This window comes from Pipistrellus kuhlii, unplaced genomic scaffold, assembly GCF_014108245.1.
Source record: "Pipistrellus kuhlii isolate mPipKuh1 unplaced genomic scaffold, mPipKuh1.p scaffold_m20_p_7, whole genome shotgun sequence".
Lineage (NCBI taxonomy): Eukaryota > Metazoa > Chordata > Mammalia > Chiroptera > Vespertilionidae > Pipistrellus > Pipistrellus kuhlii.
In genome coordinates, this window is record NW_023425573.1 from 56675234 (window position 1) to 56693636 (window position 18403).

Genomic DNA, 18403 nt, shown 5'->3' on the forward strand with positions numbered 1-18403 from the left:
TTGGTTAATGAATCATAAATTTCCATGCTTGAAACCTCAGAATCACCTCAGAGTCCGCTTATCCAGTTTATAAGTCCCCCAATCTAGGCAGTTTCTAGTAACCAAACAATATTGAATTTATACTTACAGTGTTTCTAACATTGTTCCCCTTTTTAAAATCCGATAACTTGTATTATATATATCTCTCATTTGGATTACAATAGCTTTCTAAATTCTGTTTCTAATAGCCCAAGTCAGTTCACATTACAGGCATTTTCCTAAAACACAATAAGTCTATTTATTTGATTCTCCTAACTTAAAAATTTGAAAAATATTCACTATTGTAAGTTTCTACAAATATTTAATAAATACTTATTATGGGCCTGTATATTTGATATATAGGAGAAAGACTTAAAAAACAAAACAAAACACCAAAAACAATAATTTTTTTGAAGAAAAACGTTCTAAAATATATCATAAACATTTCAAATGTGCATTCCTAAGTAGAAAGGTAGAGAATAATTTTACTAATCATATAATTTTGTAATTTTTATTTTTTAAGGTCCCTGTTTAAATGGCAGTTGTCTCTTTCCTAACCAAATACTTTATAAATCTCTATATTCAAGTATTGCTTCAAAGTCTTTTTTGTGCTAAACAAGTAGAAAACTATGTTAGGAGGCAATAAAGTTAGTGATGGTCTATAGAGAAAGGGAACTGCTTCAATCAGAACTTTGTGATAACTATTTTCAGTGCTCTGGGTATTTATATTACTTTACCTCCGTAAGAGGAACTGTATTAAAATGGTTGCTTGTGCTAAAATTAATTGCCTATCCAAAGTGAGGAAGTTAATTAATTCTAGATTTTTTCTAGGAAGCTAAAGAACAATTTGAACTGGTATTCAAATTTTATAAGATGAGAGTAAATCATATGAAATGGCTGTTTATAGGAATTTAACATTATGAAGCGTGCTCTTATAGTTGACTCCAAATAAATACAATTTCATTTTGAAACTTCTCATCTATATGTCTAGCTCAAAATAACAAGAAATAAGTAAATATTACATCTGTGTCCTTTCTTCCAATTTATGCCCAGAGGAATTATCAAAATACAAAATAATTGTTTTACTCTGAAATAAAAGGCCTAGAAATTTATTTCTTTGATGCCCTTAATGAATCTAGACCCTCATGGCAAGTTATGTTGCTTTTCATAGCTATTCATTCATGTTCTCTATGGAAGTGGCCTAGCTAACTAAATATTAAAACCAGGAAGATGACTCACAAGATTTTTTACAGACATAGTACATAGCTTCTTAAAAGAAATATGATCTGAAGAACTGAATTCATCTGTAGGAACAGGCAAGACACAGATACAAACCAAACTAACTTTAAAACTTTTCAAAAATTGAACAAGGGGTTCTGAATCCTACACTAGCTGACTTTTTAGGTTCTAGATATATATGTAGCCTTAGACAAGTTTGCCTGAATATTGTTCTATTAAGAGTCTACCATTGGGGGGGGGAAACAACAATACATAAAATATTTAAAAATAAAGTTTTAAGTAAAATACGTTATTTCCTTTAAAAAATGCCTTCTAAAATAAGTGTATTTATGTAAAAATGTATTGAAATAAATTCATGGACAAATTATGCATGTTCTTAATAACAATTAATACATATTAGTGTTTATGAGGACAGCTGCTATTCTAAATGCTTTATTTACGAATAGTTCAGTCTTTAAAAGACCCTCTAGGGTAGGTACTAAAAATCAATCAAACCTAGTTTTGCAGATGAGGAAACTCAGGCGCATAGAAGTTAAAGTAGCCCAAGTTTACACATCTAGAAAGTGAAGCACTGTTTAACAGAAAGTAGAAGAGCTGTTACTGTAATTGAAGAGTATTTTAGTTACTGCTGTCCCTATTTGATGTGGATTCAAAAATATTGATTCTAGATTGTGTTAATTGTTAAAACAACTCTCTGAATATATTTAAAAAAATCACTTCATTGTACAATTTAAATGAATGATTTATATAAGTTATATCTCAATAAAGCTGTTAAAATAATGTAATATAATCTTTCTACCTTATATAAATGACTTGAAATGAAATCTATATTAAGTGACCCAGAGAATTGAAAGAGAATAAAAAGGTTAAATTCCTTTTTGTCCTGTGTTCCCAACTTTGATCAAGACTAAACAAGAACAGGTCTAGTACTATTATCAGATATAATAGTTCAATTAATCATTGTAAAGTAAAAACAACTAATTTTAACAACTTCTCTTAAAAATATAATACATTTATAGCAATAGTTTAATATGGAAAATTAATTCATTTTTGTAATTTGTGGGCACATTTTGAAACTAATTCATTTGGTAGAATGACTATATCATCCATTGTTTTGGTCAATTCAGGAGACTATTATTACAGAGGATTGCTCTTTCTCTGAGTACTATGAGCTTGGCAGTAGATAGATGCCAGGTATTCAATGGTGACCTTCCTTCCAGGGCTATAGTGGAAAACTGGTAATGCCTACTCTAGTAATAAGCAGAAGATCTCCTTCATGATGCATTACACTTTATGGTGAAGATTTCCCAAGATTCAGTCGACATTTTTTTCTTATTCTTTGGAGCAGTTATAAAACTCATTTTACTAAAGATGCAGCATGCTACAAGCATGATTTTTATTTCAATCTGAATAGCTTTTCTTTCTAGCCATGAGACCATTATCAAGTTACTTAGATTCTCTGTGCCAAAAGGGTTAATGGTATCTACTTTATTGGGTTCATATGAGAATTAAATGAGGCAATCCATTTAAAGTACAATACATACACCATGCCTATGTGCTGGAGTAGAGACTAAATAAACATGGTGATGATGATGATGGTGGCAGTAGTGGCAGTGGAGATGATTTACATATGGGTGTTCTTTGATGTACTGAGGTGAATTGTTTTTCACCCAGGTCTGTGTGCTAGTTAGGCTCTCTTATCTATACATAAATTTACCCTTTGTCCATCGCACTTTAAAAAATGTATGGCTATATATCCTAACCTGGCAACAATGTACAACTGGTTTCTATACAGTTTCTTCTATGGAATGTCAAGCTTTAAGAAGTAATATTTAGGAAATTACCTGAAAGTGATGTGTTTTTTCCATTCTAAGTATTAAGTTCTATGGTTAGGTAAAACGTAATTCCCCCAAAGGACAAACTTGGACTGTGTAGAAACTCAATTTTGTAACTAAAGAAGTAAAGAATAAACAGCCATGAGAAATCTATTTATGAATTTGTTATTGAAATTCTGTAAAAGCTACAGTCATGCACCACAGAATGATGTTTCAGTCAATGTTGGTTTACATATACGACAGTGGTCCCATAAGATTATAATGCAGCTGAAAAATTCCTGTTATTTAATGGCATCCTAGCCATTGAAACATTGTAGTGCAATGCATTCTTCATGGGTTTGTGGTTGATACTGGTGTAAGCAAACCTATAAAGTACACGATAATGTGATAATAGTAATAAATGGCTCTTATTGGTTTATGTATTTACTATACTATCCTTTATACCATTACATCAGAGTAGAATATTTATACATATAAAAAAAAGTATACTGTAAAACAGTATGCAGTGTAACACTGGCAATTGCCTCATACAAATAATGTCTACTTGCTCTCTTGATTGCATTATTTTCTCTTGTGCTTGTTTTGTATAGTAGCAAGCTGTATAGGCTTAAAGCCTAGGCGCAATAGGCTATATCACCTAGCCTCTGTGTGTTGTAGGCTAAACCTTCTAGGCTTGTATAGTGCATTCTATGAAATTTACACAACCACAAACTGCCTAATAGAAGTATCCTTGTCATTAAGAAGTGTATGACTATATTTATGTACCTTTCCAACATAATCTTCAAAGATACTTTCATATTCTAGAAATGCCTTTAAAAACCTACACACACACACACACACACACACACACACACACACACACACACATATATATATATACATATATATATATATGTATATATATATATATATGTATATACATATATGTTTTTATTGACTTGAAGGTGGGAGAGGGAGAGATAGAAACATCAATGAGAGAGAAGCATCAAAGTAGATCAGCAGCTTGCGGCACACCCCTGCTGGAGACGGAGCCAGCAACCCAGGCATGAGCTCTGACCTGAAATGGAACCAGTGACTTCCTGGCACATAAGTCCAAGCTCAGCCATAGAGCCATACCTGCGAGGCTAGAAACGCCTTTTGAAAGCTTCTCTCGTAGGTAATTATTAAAAAACAAAAACAAAAAACAACTGAGAAATTCTACTTATGAAAAATTATTTGTAAGCTATATCTTTTCTTTTTTTTAAAAAAATTGATTTTAGAGAGAGAGGATGGAAAAGGGAGAGAGAAACATTGATTGGCTGTTTCCCATAGGAACCCAAACTGGGGATCAAACCCACAACCTAGGTATGTGCCCTGATCGGGAATTGAATCACAACTCTTTGGTGCATTGGATGATGCTCTAACCCACTGAGCCACATCAGCCAGGAATGTGGTCCAACTCTTTTAGTTACTACTCTTTAAAATAGGGGTGTCGAACTCAATCAGAGAAGGGGCCAAAATCTAAAATCCAGCCTAAATCGCAGGCCGAATGGTTTACTGAACAGTCATAAACTGTCATTGTGATGGAAACGCAGCGGAGTGCAGTGATGACAGCGCGGTGCGGGCCACATTGCAAGGCCTGGCGGGACGGATTTGGCCCGCGGGCCTTGTGTTTGACACACGTGCTTTAAAAGAACGTTCACCACAAGGCTATAAACTCAAAGTGTCTTATCTTACCTACCAGAGGCCTGTTGCATGAAGATTCATGCAAGAATAGGCCTTCTGCCGAAACCGGTTTGGCTCAGTGGACAGAGCGTTGGCCTGTGGACTGAAGGGTCCCAGGTTCGATTCTGGTAAAGGGCATGTACCTTGATTGTGGGCACATCCCCAGTGGGGGAGGTGTAAGAGGCAGCTGATTGATGTTTCTCTCTCATCGATGTTTCTAACTTTCTATCCCTCTCCCTTCCTCTCTGTAAAAACATCAAAAAATATATTAAAAAAAAGAGAAAAAAGAATAGGACTTCGTTCCCCTGGCTTTGCTTCCGGATGCCTGGGAGTCTGCAAGTCCTCACTGCTAACTGCTTGGGAGCCTGTAAGTCCTCCCTCCCAAGGACGAGTCACTCTTGTAGCTCCCTCTGTCCCTGCCCCCCCCCTCATAATAGGCTCCCACCCCGCCCAACTGCTCAGTGCCTGCATATGCAAATTAACCCGCTATCTTTGTTGGGTTAATTTGCATACACACTCTTGATTGGCTTATGGGCATCATGGAGGTAAGGCCAATTTGCATATTTCTCTTTTATTAGTGTAGATTTTTTCTGTATAATAAAAGTCTAATATTCAAAACCACTGAACGGCAGAACAACTGAATAACTGGCCACTATGACAAGCGCGCTGACCATGAAGAGGCATGCACTGAACATGGTGGGCTTCGGCCATGGTGGGATGGTGGAGCAGGTGAGCAGGGGTGGCAAAACAAGGCAGGGCACTGGTCACTGACATCAGGGTGAGCTTCTAGTGGTTATTCTTTGCTCCTGTGCACCACTGTCCTGCCAATGCTCACACCTGCTGCCAGAACTGGCCCCACTTGTACCCACTGCCTGTGCCGGAGCTGCCGCTTGCACCAGCTGCCTGCATCTGGCACTGGCCCTGATAGCTCAGCACCATCAGTGGGTACAGGTGGAGGCTGCCAGCCCTGATTGCCCCTCAGGGCTTCTCCACCTCTCTTTGCTCCTGAGGGACGATCAGACGCCTCTCTCACTCATTGCCAGCAAAGGTCCCACTCCCACCCACTGCCAGCATCAGAGCCACTGCTCACACCCACTGCCAGCACAAGCCCTGCTTGTACCCACAGCCAGCACCACTGCTCGCACCCGTTGCTGGTGCCTGGCACTGGTCCCGATTGCTCAGCACTGATCCCAATTGCTCAGCACCATCAGCAGGTGTGAGAGGTGCTACCGGCTTCTATTGCTCAAGGCTTCTCCACCTCCTCTAGATCCTGAAGGGCAATCAGGGCAGCAGCTGCCACTCACACCCGCTGGTGGTGCCGGTCCCACTTGCACCCGCTGATGGCACTGGCTCCGCTGTGGTGCCAGACCCTATTGCTCTGCGATGTCAGCAGGTGTGAGTGGGACTGGCACTTCAGCATATGGAAGCAGTGACAGTGGGAATGGGGCTGCCAGCATATGAGGGATTAGAAGCCATGGCAGGAGGGGCCGTGTGGGGGCATAGAGGATGGGCTGAGATCCAACCCTGTGCCCACTACAGCCTTGCGGCGGAGAGTTTCTTTCAAGGTGCAGTGGAACAACAGGTCGCTATGATGTGCACTGACTACCAGGGGAGAGGCGCTCAACACAGGAGCTGTTCTCAGTCCGCATACCCCAGGCCAGCCATGGCAGGTGTCAGTGGTGACCCCCAGATCGCCCTGCCAGTCGCCCCACAGATTGGCCCTGATCAACAGCCAGGCCTAGGGACTCTACCCGTGCACGAATTTTGTGCATCCGGCCTCTAATATAAAATAATAAGACCTATCTAACCATTACTATATATGAAAAGTACTGACCTTCTGTTCTACAAGTTTATTATATGCAGTAATAAAAATTCCATTTTCCCCAGTCTGCTCTTGCCAGGAAACCCCTGAAGCCACACCTACCTGAAGTGACTCCAGTGTGGCAACAGTAGCTACACAAATAAGGATTACTGGATATCAAAAGAAAATCAAGAGTTCAAAAGAGAAGACCAAGGTAAAATGGCATCTAGTGAAGAGAAATAATAAAAGAAACAGGAGAGGTGATAGAAAATTTCTAATGTTGTTTTCGATTACATTATGCCAATAAAACAAGAATATACTACATGAAAAAGAAACAATAAAAACATAAAACAAAAAAGCTTATTGATCTATAAACTCCCCCTGGTACATGAAATTTAGAATTTGTTCAAGAACTCAGTTTTATTATTTTTAAACTCAGTTAATCTGAAAAGCAATGGGTTAAATTCATTGTCATTTTTATTTATACTTTGGAGATGATTAGTTTCAGACTGTTATTGAGATCTTGTAGGGCATTTCAAAGTCAAGTAGAACTCAGGAATTCTTTGTTGAGAGAAGCAAGCTCTGTGTACTAAAAGAGTCTGGCAGACGTCCCTGGCTCCTGACCACTGAATACCAGTAGTGCTTTCTCAATCGTGGTGGTAACTTTAAAATGATCCTTGCATTATCAATATTTCCATTTGGATAGTAGAAAAGGAACAAAACTAATCCCACTTAAAAAAAAAAAAAAGGATGCAAACATTTTAATGTAGAAAATAAAAATGATACAATCTCTAAGAGAATACAAGAAGATAATTTTATAATTCTGTAGCAGAAATTTCCTTTCTTAGCAGGATACAAGATCCTAACCAAAAAAGACTGACACATTTGACTAAACAAAAGTGTAAATGTTAAGTTCAGAAAGAGATAAACAAAAAATTAAAAAAATAAAATTTTTAAAATTGTTATAATTTAGAAAAGAAACAAGTAAATATTCTTAAAATTAAAATTTCTCCAAAGAGTCAATAAAAATAAACTATTCAGGGGAGGGGGGAATGAACAAAAGAAATAAATAGAAAAATTTTTCAAAGAAGAAAATTTAAGAACAGAGATATTTTAGTACTTATTCTATGTCAGATGCAATAGGCACATAGTGACTGACATAAAAATCCTTATTAAGAGAAGATATAGAATTCTCAATAATTCTTTAATATGGCTTCTATATTCACATCAATTTTATAGGAAGATCAATTAGCTTGCCAAGGGTACACAGCATGTTAGTGGAGGAGGTTGGAATTCAAGTCCTAACACCAGAGCTCAGAGTCTTATCATTACTCTCTACCAATAATAATGCCATGCTGCAGGTCTACTTATTTTATGGAAATAATAATAAAAACATAATTGTCTTTCCAAGAAAATAAATGCACCTGCTATCTGTAATTGATTAGAAAAGAATAATCTAAATAATTATGAATAAGGAACTTACTTACTAAAATGCACTATGTTCATTCCATTTAATATCATGTAGGAATTTTTAAAAAAAAGTAAATTTACATGTAGTAATATGGGAAGATGTATATGTTTGTGTATAAATATATATATTTTAACATTCTTAAAATATATATATGTTTTTATTGAGTCAGAGGGAGGAAGAGAGAGAAACATCAATAATGAGAATCATTGATTGGCTGCCTCCTGAACACCCACACACCTACTGGGGATCAAGCCCGCAACGAAGGCATTGAATGAACTATCAAAGCATACTGACCTCCTGTTTCATGAGTTGATGCTTAACCACTGAGCTACACCAGCTGGGCTTGATTTTTAAAAAATAAAATAAACTTGCACAACATTATTAGTATGATCTCACATAAATTTTAAAAATTAATATATATATATGTATATATATATATATATATATATATATATATATATATAATTTCATTTATTTATATGTATCCTAAATAATAAAAGGGTAATATGCAAATTGACCCTAAAGGCAGAATGACCAGGAATGACCAGTCCCTATGATGCATACTGACCACCAGGAGGCAGATGCTCAATGCAGGAGCTGTCCCCTGGTGGTCCTGCCTCCTCTGCAGAACAAATAATGTCTGAGTGTGGCTTAGGCCCACCCCTGGGAAGTGAGCCTAAGCCACAGTCAGACATACCCAAGGGCTCCTGGGCTGCTAGAGTGATGTCTGACTGCCAGCTTAGGCCCAACCCCCTACAGCAGGCCTAAGTTGGCAAGTGGACATCCCCCAAAGGGTCCTGGACTGCAAGAGGGCGCAGACCAGGCTGAGGGACCCCCCACCCCGAGGGCACAAATTTCTGTGCACCAGGCCTGTAGTACATATATAACTTAACAGAGATATAGATAGCAATTTTTACTTTTTTTGTATTTGTGTACTTTTAGATTTTTTAAAAAGAACTAATTGTTTTTGTCATTTAGAATAGGCAATAAAAATATCCCCACATGAACCCTGGACAGGTTGTTCAGTTGGCTGGAATGTTTTTCCATATACCAAGAGTTGACAGGTTCAATTTTTGTTCAGTGTATATACCTAGGTTGTGGGTTTGATCTTTGGTCAGAGTGTGTATGGGAGGAAACCGATTAATGTTTTTCTCACCTCTCTCTCTCTCTCTCTCTCTCTCTCTCTCTCTCTCTCTCTCTCAATCAACCAATCATTGGAAACATATCTTGGGTAAGAACCTTAAAAAATCCCCATTTGGGCCAAAACTGGTTTGGCTCAGTGGATAGAGCATCGGTCTGTGTACTGAAAGGTCCCAGATTCGATTCTATTCAAGGGCATATACCTTGGTTGCGGGCACATCCCTGGTGGGAGGTGTGCAGGCGGCAGCTGGTCAATGTTTCTCTCTGATAGATGTTTCTAGCTCTCTGTCCCTCTTTCTCTCCCTTCCTCTGTGTAAAAAATCAATAAAATATATTTTAAAAAATAAAAATAAAAAAATCCCCATTTGGGGGTGCTAAAGAGAGAAAACTACATTAACCAAATCATATCCTACAAAGATCAAAGCTTTTATACTGGTAAAGTGTTGTCTGCTAATACATAGATAGTACTTTTGATTTATATTGGAAATTCTTAATATTATTCCTAATAATAACAGTTAGTAACTAACTTATTCTTACCTCTAGACTATTAAGCAACAAGTAACAGCTTGCTAAGAGGTTATCTAAAGCTCTCAGACAATATTTAAACCAACCATCATTCCTTACTGATTTTCTCTAAATATTATATTAAGCTAGTTTTTAATATAAAGTACTTTAAAAAAGTAGTCCAGCAATATGGATCAACATTTAAAAAATTCCCATCCTCTTTGATCTAGCTATTGTGTTTTTTATTCAAAAGAAGTTGTGCCCAAATATTTATTTCATCCATGTCATCAGAGTACTAGTGTAATAAAAATTTTTAAATAAGCAAGAGGAAGCTGTTTAAATAAGACACGGAACAATTATATAATATTATAAAGCAACATGAACTAACAGTGCAGAAGAAAATAAAATAACCTGGAAAAGATGTCCACAATATATTATTGTTAATAAAATGATTTTAGGTAACAAAGTGGCATATACAATAGATCTCAATTAAAAAATGAAAATCCTGACCTGGCCAGGTAGCTCAGTCGGTTAGAGCATCCTCCCAATATGCCAAGGCTGTGGGTCCGACCTCCAGTCAGGGCAAATACAAGAAAAGCCAATGAATGTAGTAAAATACTTAGTGGAAAAACAAGTCTCTTAGATGTAAATTGTCATTTTATTATCTTCATTAGTCTCTGTTCTTATTATATCTTCCCTATTTTTAATTTGTATGTGTGCATGTTTTAATTTATTGATTAGATGAACTATTTTCTCAACAATTGACACTCCAGAAAAGGTGGCATATTTTGTAGCCAACTTTTTGACTCAACAAATAGCCCATAATATCTTTCTATTAAGTTTCCATATGGAAGGGAGAGGGAGAGAGAAACACCAATGTAAGAGAGAAACACTAAGAATTACTGGCAATTATACCAAGCAATGAATTGGATTTGAAAATGTTTGGAAAAGAATATATGCTATATATAAAATGGTATCTTAAAAAGTGCATTTTGCGCTCATCCCTTGTGGCTTAGAGGTTGAGTATCTATCTACCTATGAGCCAAGAGGTTACAGTTCAGTTCCTGGCCGGGGCACATGCTGAGGTTGTGGGCTCAATCCCCAGTGTAGAGCATGCAGGAGGCGGCAAATAAATGGTTCTCTCTCATCACTGATGTTTCTATCTCTCTCTCCCTCTCCATTTCTTACTGAAATCAATAAAAATATATTTTAAAAAGTCTCTCTCTTTCCCTCTCTCTTCCCCCTTCCTACCCTCCCGCCATTCTTTCCTTCCCCTTCCTCTCTCTCCCTCTCTTCTAAATTTAATAAAAAAAATTAAAAAAAAAATCCCTCAAGAGAAAGATCTAAGAAGATGAATACCAAAATGATACCTCTATGTGATGTAGTTTCATGTGATTTTTTTCTTCTTCTATATTTTCTAAAAGAAAAACAAAACATTACTTTGTAATAACCAAATAGTTTAAAAAATAGAAAAGAATCAAAATTGTGTGTTGTGTTGTAGTGACCTTATGCTATATAGTCATCTGCAGGTTATTCACAGAGAGAGGAAAAATCATGTACAAAAGCAATGAGATGGGCAATCATCATTTATTAACCCAGCTCCACCATCCTGATCTACTCTTCCTAGCAGCCCCTTTTACTGAAAAGTGGCCATTCCAACAGAGTAAGGTGAATTGAGGCTACTTTCATTCTTCTGAGAGGTTCCACAATGCATGTCACTTTAAGCCCCTCTATCCTCTGACAAAAACTGGGGATGTCAACAATATTTTAACTGGAGAATAACAGTTAAATGCAAATGCCAAAAATAGCAATAGTATAAATTTGAGGTTAGGTGCTATAAAAAAGAAAGTTTTCCACAGGTAAGAGTCCCAGTTGAAATAAAATGTACTTGCCATTATCTAAGAGTTGAACTTTATGTGTAAAAGGGAAGCATCAATCATAGAACATTGAACAAATTATTATAAGTATAAAGAATCTGCAAGTCATACCACCTATTTCTCCACCCCGATGTCACCTCACGTGTTAAAGAGAATTTGTGTGATAAAACGAGCAAGCTTTTTAGTCAGTTTGAGAGTGAACAGCTGCAGATACCACACGATAAAGGAAACATTGCCAACTGATGCTATGCTGGAGTAGATTGTTAAATGGATGAAATTTTTAGATTACCAAACAGACCCACACACTTTAATAACCAAACAAAATACCTGAGCTTTAGTTAGAACTAGTTAGTGGCAGAACTGGGCCTTCTAGGATTTCTGAATCCGATTGAAATAGTTTTTTTTCCCAAATTCAGCACTACACTAGACCAAATGAGACTGACAATCCATAAACAGACTGTGATAGGATTTAGACTCAATGATAAGAATTTAAAAATTGTTAATTTATTAAGAGAAGAAATTGTACATCAGACTATTTTTTACTATGTTTTGGTAACCATGAACTGCAAAAAGGCTCATGTGATAATTCCCCATGCTTATTTTATTCTACCATATGTGAATAATTCATAAAGACATTCATTTTGCACCAAGTCAAAAATATTTGGTATAAAGATTAGGCCGATTTAGAATAACATTTCAAGAACAGCTAATAAATGGTACCATTTTTTATAGAAGAAAAGAACATTTTAGTTTAGAATATTTATGACAGAGCAGAACCTCCAATAAAAAATAACACATGCCAAGGAGTTTCCTTGGGGAACAGGATTTCAGCAGAGACACTAACGGCTCTCACAAGTGTGTATATGTACACAAACACATGGATACACACAAACATACGCAATTTCTTATATAGACTAAAAAAAATCATGAAGAATAAGATACTGTTATAGAATTACTGCAAAGGAGATATAATTCTAGATATAAAATAGCTAAATTTAAATTTTATGATGTTATAGATCAAAGTTACAATAAAATTTTCAACATTTTTGAAAAAATTTAAACTTAAAGTCCCAGTAATCCCTCCCAATCATTGAACACACAGCTTTTACCCAGTTTCATGGGTATGTACTTATATGTGCATAACCTAATCTTTATACCAAAAATAACTGCCCTCTCCTGTATGTATATCTGCATGCGTGTACATATATGCACATTTATTTATATAGACATAAACATATATACACACATGTAAACACACATTTTTGCTGAACCATTTAAGAATTAATTGCACACGATATTCTCTATCTAACTTTGGTAATATAAGTATTATCACCTTCAAGACATTTAACATTGATATTTAATCTATATATATATAAAAGCCTGAGCAACCAGATGACCAGCGGGAAGCAATGACACACACTGACCACCAGAGGGCAGATGCTCAATGCAGGAGCAGCCCCCTGTTGGTCAGTCTGCTCCCACAGAGGGAGCGCCGCTCAGCTGAAAAATGGGGCGCCAGACTCCAGGCTCATGGCTGGTGAGCACAGCTGTGGCAGCAGGAGCCTCTCACATGGACACTCCTACTGTGCAGCGGGGATAGGAACAGTGGAACCAGGATGAGCAGGAGTGGCCCAGTGCCCAGCCAGGGCTCAGGCTCCTCCCCAGACGCCTGCCACTTTACACACTATTTTGTGCTGTGCAGGATCAATGTGGACAGTCTGCTCCCACAGAGGGAGCGCCGCTCAGCTGAAAAATGGGGCGCCAGACTCCAGGCTCATGGCTGGTGAGCACAGCTGTGGCAGCAGGAGCCTCTCCCATGGACACTCCTACTGTGCAGCGGGGATAGGAACAGTGGAACCAGGATGAGCAGGAGTGGCCCAGTGCCCAGCCAGGGCTCAGGCTCCTCCCCAGACGCCTGCCACTTTACACACTATTTTGTGCTGTGCAGGATCAATGTGGACAGTGGGCTGGAGACCATCAAGGCCAGGCAAAGGGACAACACTGGTGCACGAATTTGTACACGGACCTCTACTGTGATATAATATCCAATCCACAATGGTTTTTGTGCCCAAAACATCCTTAATCATTTTGATGTGTTTTTTGTTTGTTTTGTTTGTTTTAATTAGTATCCAATCAATTTCCATTCTCCTTTCACCTAGAACATTTCTCCAGTGTTTATTAGTTTTTCATATCACTGACATTTTTGGAAAAATCTAGTTATTCAATTCAAATGTGTCTAATTCCGCATGATTAGATTTAGATTAAACATTATTGGTACCAATATAATAAAATTGACATCTTTTCCTTCTGAAGTGCATCATATTAGAAGCCACATAATGCCAAACTGTCCTTTAGCAATGTTGGGAAGTTTAGTCATTTAGTTATGATGGTATCTGGCAGATTTCTCCATTTTAAAGGTACCTTTTCCTCTTTCATTAATTAGTAATCTATGAGGTGATACTCTAAGATAGGGGTGTCGAACTCAATCAGAGAAGGGGCCAAAATCTAAAATCCAGCCTAAATCTCGGGCCGAATGGTTTACTGAACAGTCATAAACTGTCATTGTGATAGAAACGCAGCGGAGTGCAGTGATGACAGCGCGGTGCGGGCCACATTGCAAGGCCTGGCGGGACGGATTTGGCCCGCGGGCCTTGTGTTTGACACATGTGCTCTAAGACCATGTAAATATCCTGCTTTCAAACAGTCCTTTATCCAATAATTTTAACAGCAATTGATGACTGTTGCCTAAATCAGTTATTACAATTGTAAAAAAAGGTGGTTTTCTATTTCTACTTTTTCTACTCTTATCTGGCATTCTTTAAAGCACAGTCCCATCACCCTTTTCCACACTAATTCTTCTACATTATTTTCTTGGACTCATGGGGCAGCAGGGGGCGTGCGCGCAACTCAAGCCTCTTATTCTTTCCAGCAGTATGGCTGCTGCCATTTTGTTGGGATTTATTTATCTTCTATAACTGAAACCTTGTAACCTTGAGTGGAGGCCAGGGCTGTGGGAGCTTGGCTTCCTAAATTGCTGGGGAAACCCAAGCCTCCTGCTTGCTCTGTGGCCGCAGCCATCTTGGTTGTGTTAATTTGCATACTCACTCCTGATCAGATGCTGGGCATAGCTTGTGGGTGTAACAGAGGTACAGTCAATTTGCATATTATTTTATTATATGGGATGATGTCAAATATTTTTTACAAATTCAGAACAGAAATAAATAATAATAATGGTTTCATTACATACAACCATTCTGACAAAATGGTTGTATGTAATGAAATCTAAAAGAATCAGTAAAGAAAAAATAAAACTAATGAGTTTACTAAATTTTGCAGATGGTTTAAATATACTAATGTAATATCACCAAGTAGACAACTAGCTAGAAAATACAATGAAGTAAGAAATTTCATTCCAAATAACAAGGAAAAACTGCATATTGTGGAATGCAATTTAATGAGAGTTGCACTGAATCTTTATGAAGGAAACTATTAAACTTAAATTAGGAGATTTAAACTATGCCTGAACCAATAGAGAAAATGTCATATTCTTAAATAGGTGACCATAATATTATAAAATGAGATTTTTTTGTTGTTGTTAGGCATAGCAGGTAAAACATGGATTCCTCTCCACTCTTTCCTGAAATAGCATTTTAATTATGTAAATATATATATGTGTGTGTGTATATATATATATATATATATATGTATATATAATAACACTAGCAGAAAAAAAACAAGAAAGAAAACAACAACAGATAAAAGACGTCAATACAATTTTTGAAACTGGAAATTGGATTGAATAAAGATAACCGAAGAGATGAAAAGGTGAATGAGGGAGGGAGGGTAGGAAGAAGAGAGGGAGCAATGAAGGGAGATAAAAAGCGATTCTATTGCAGAACCTCAGAAAAGTTTAGGAACTGTACTTTGGAACAGGGCTTTAAAGGAAGGATTTGTTTACAATTTTTTAAAGAAGATGCCAAATTATTATAAATGGATCTGCTTCCCTATTCTGAAGCCAGAGCCAGGGGACAACTCAAATATATGACTGCAGATTTAGTCTCTCAAATAGTAATTTTCAATCTTTTTCATTTCATGGCACACATAAACTAGCTACTAACATTCTGCAGCACACCAAAATATATGTTATATTTTCTGCCAATCTCACATGCAAAACACATACACAAAAGGCATAATATCAATTCATTTACACTGGATGGTAATTATTGTTTCATTTTTTATAAAGTAATATAATGACCACTCTTGTAGCTAAATCTCTGCATATATCTTGAATTCCTTTTGAAGTTTAGAAGTGAAATCTAAGTGTCACAAATATAAATATTTTAATAACTTGGATACACATTGACAAATTGCTGTGTATAAGAGTTATAGCAATTAAAATTCTTGCCAGTAAAAGGTATGAAAGATCTGGATTCTTGAATGCCTGTACTTTGGGGATTTCAAATTTCGTTTCCTTCCTCCCTCCCCTCCTTTTGACCTCTCTCCCTCCCCTCCTTCTGACCTTCCGGCCTCCCTCCTTTTCTAATCTATATATAAAAGTCTAAGCAACCATTATGATGGAACGACTGGAAGAAACAGAATGATTGGTTGCTATGATGCCCACTGAGCAGGCAGGCAGGTGAGAGTTTAGGAGCAAGCGGTCCCAGAACCAAACGATATCTCTGACATTTAACCAACTAATGCTTCTGTCGCATTTTCTCCCTCCCCCCACCCCAAATCAATAAAAACATATCCTCTGGTGAGGATTTTTAAAAAAATCAACCAATAGATTAAGCAGTAACTTAAATATAGTTGAAATAAGAATTAGAAAACTGAAACAGAAAAGTACATACATTATGTCACATGTAGTCCTGAGAGGTAAAGCAGTATGGAAAATATTGTGAAAAGATCTAACATATCTGAATTAGTACTCTGGCAATGAGAGAAGAAAGTAGAAGCTATACGAGAAGAGCAAAACTTGCAGAAAATACAAGAAGAGAAAAGATCTCAAAAACAAACAGAGAAAAGTTCAATTATATTAAATGGACTGACAGATCAATAATTAAATTTTTGAAAGAAATAGTAGAAGCCTGAAGACAGTGAATATCTTCAATAGGCTAAAAGGAATTTGCTAGTTACCTAGAATTCTATACACAACAAAATTCTTCTAACAATGAAAGTGAAATAAGGTCATTTAGAGATAAAAACTAAAAAGGTTTATTACTTTCCTCCCTGAACATTCCTTCAAGCAAAATGAAAATAATACCAGATACAAAATGTGAAATGACAGAGAAATGATAGGGTAGGAAAAAGGAATGTAAATGCAAGCAATATTAACATTACAAAATAATGTTATTTCTTACAGAATTAAAAATACAGACTGTAGTAAGAAAAGATAACTAGAAATAATTTAATTGCTTTGAAAATAAGAAGCATATTTCTAAATAACTTAAGAATTCGAATGAAATATTAATATCGATAACTAAATGACAACCAAAATATGATATGAAAACTTGCAGTACGCAGCAAAATCAATAATTGAGTATTTTATAGTTTTGAATGCTTCACAGTATTTCCCAAACTTTTGACATATGTGTACCCCTTCTATAATTTTTGTAACGCTGAGTACCCCTCGTACTCATGAGAACGTAGAATTAGGCGCAGCTAAGCACGGTGCAGTGCATATCCCCACCAAACTCCAGTGCAACTCATACCCCCACCAAACTTTTCCAGTATCCCTGGGGGTCCGCGCACCACACTTTGGGAAGCACTGGAGAGGATAAGAAATAACCAAAATTAAAGACACAGAAAATAAAGATGACAGCCATGCTAAAAGTTGACTTTTTAAAATGCCTAATAATGATGCAAGACTCTGAAGAGATTTAAACAGAAAGTAGTAAGGATGGAAGAAAGGAAAAAAAAGGACAGGAAGGAACGAGAGAAAAATAAAGAGGAAGAGGTGAATGCACAAATATTTAATATAAAAAACTTCCTAATTATAGTTGCTGCACTAAAATAGGCAAATATTAAGAGAGTTTCATGCCAATACATTTGAAAACAGATAAAATGGGCAAACTTTTAAAAGAACATAATTTACTGACACAAATTCACAATTAAGTGGAAAAGTCTGAACAATACTATTAAAGGAATGGAAGCAATAGTAAAAATCTTCCCACAAATTAAATTCCATGCCTCTGTATACAATCTAGGGTTATTAAACCTCTATGACTCTTAGGTTATTTATTTATAAAACGGATATTATAATACCCCATTATATCGGGTCTAGTAATAATTAATGTCGTTTTTAAACATTCGTTTAAAATCTTGCTTGGCGTTGACTTGTATTGACATAACCTTCAAACACGTGGTATCTACAGAACGTGTGAAGTGCAATTAACAAGTTTTGCTTGAAAAAGTTTGTGTTTGGTTTGGTTTTTGTTGCAAAACTAGGGCTAAGAAGATGGCGGATGAAGAGCATATTCGGCACTGCATGCTTTACGAGTTCCAATTAGGAAGAAAAGCAAGTGAGGCTGCAAAAAACATTTGTAGTGCTCTTGGTCAAGATGCAGTTAGCGCCAGAAAATGCCAGCATTGGTTTGAGAAATTTCGCGAGGGAAATTTTTCATTAGATGACAAGAGTGGTCGAGGCTGTGTGTCCAATTTTGATCAAGAAGCTCTTCAAGCTCTTTTGGTGCAAAATCCTCAAATTACCCAGCAAGAGCTTGCAACAACTTTAAATTGTTCACAAAAAACAATTTCCAATCAATTGCGAGCACTTGGCAAAGTCCAAAAGTTTGGAAAATGGGTTCCTCATGAG

General features: G+C 36.7%; 1 protein-coding gene across 2 annotated transcripts in view; it reads right to left on the reverse strand.

Annotated features, from left to right (window-relative positions):
- Positions 1 to 18403, reverse strand: part of MBD5 (methyl-CpG binding domain protein 5) — a 352400-nt gene that overhangs the window by 279204 nt on the left and 54793 nt on the right. Inside the window, exon 2 of one of the 2 annotated variants that reach the window (XM_045575288.1) lies at positions 11083 to 11129. The exons of the other annotated variant lie outside the window; for it this stretch is intronic. The gene's annotated coding sequence lies outside the window, so the exon portion shown is untranslated. The remainder of the gene's footprint in view (positions 1 to 11082; positions 11130 to 18403) is intronic. 2 annotated transcript variants of the gene reach the window in all.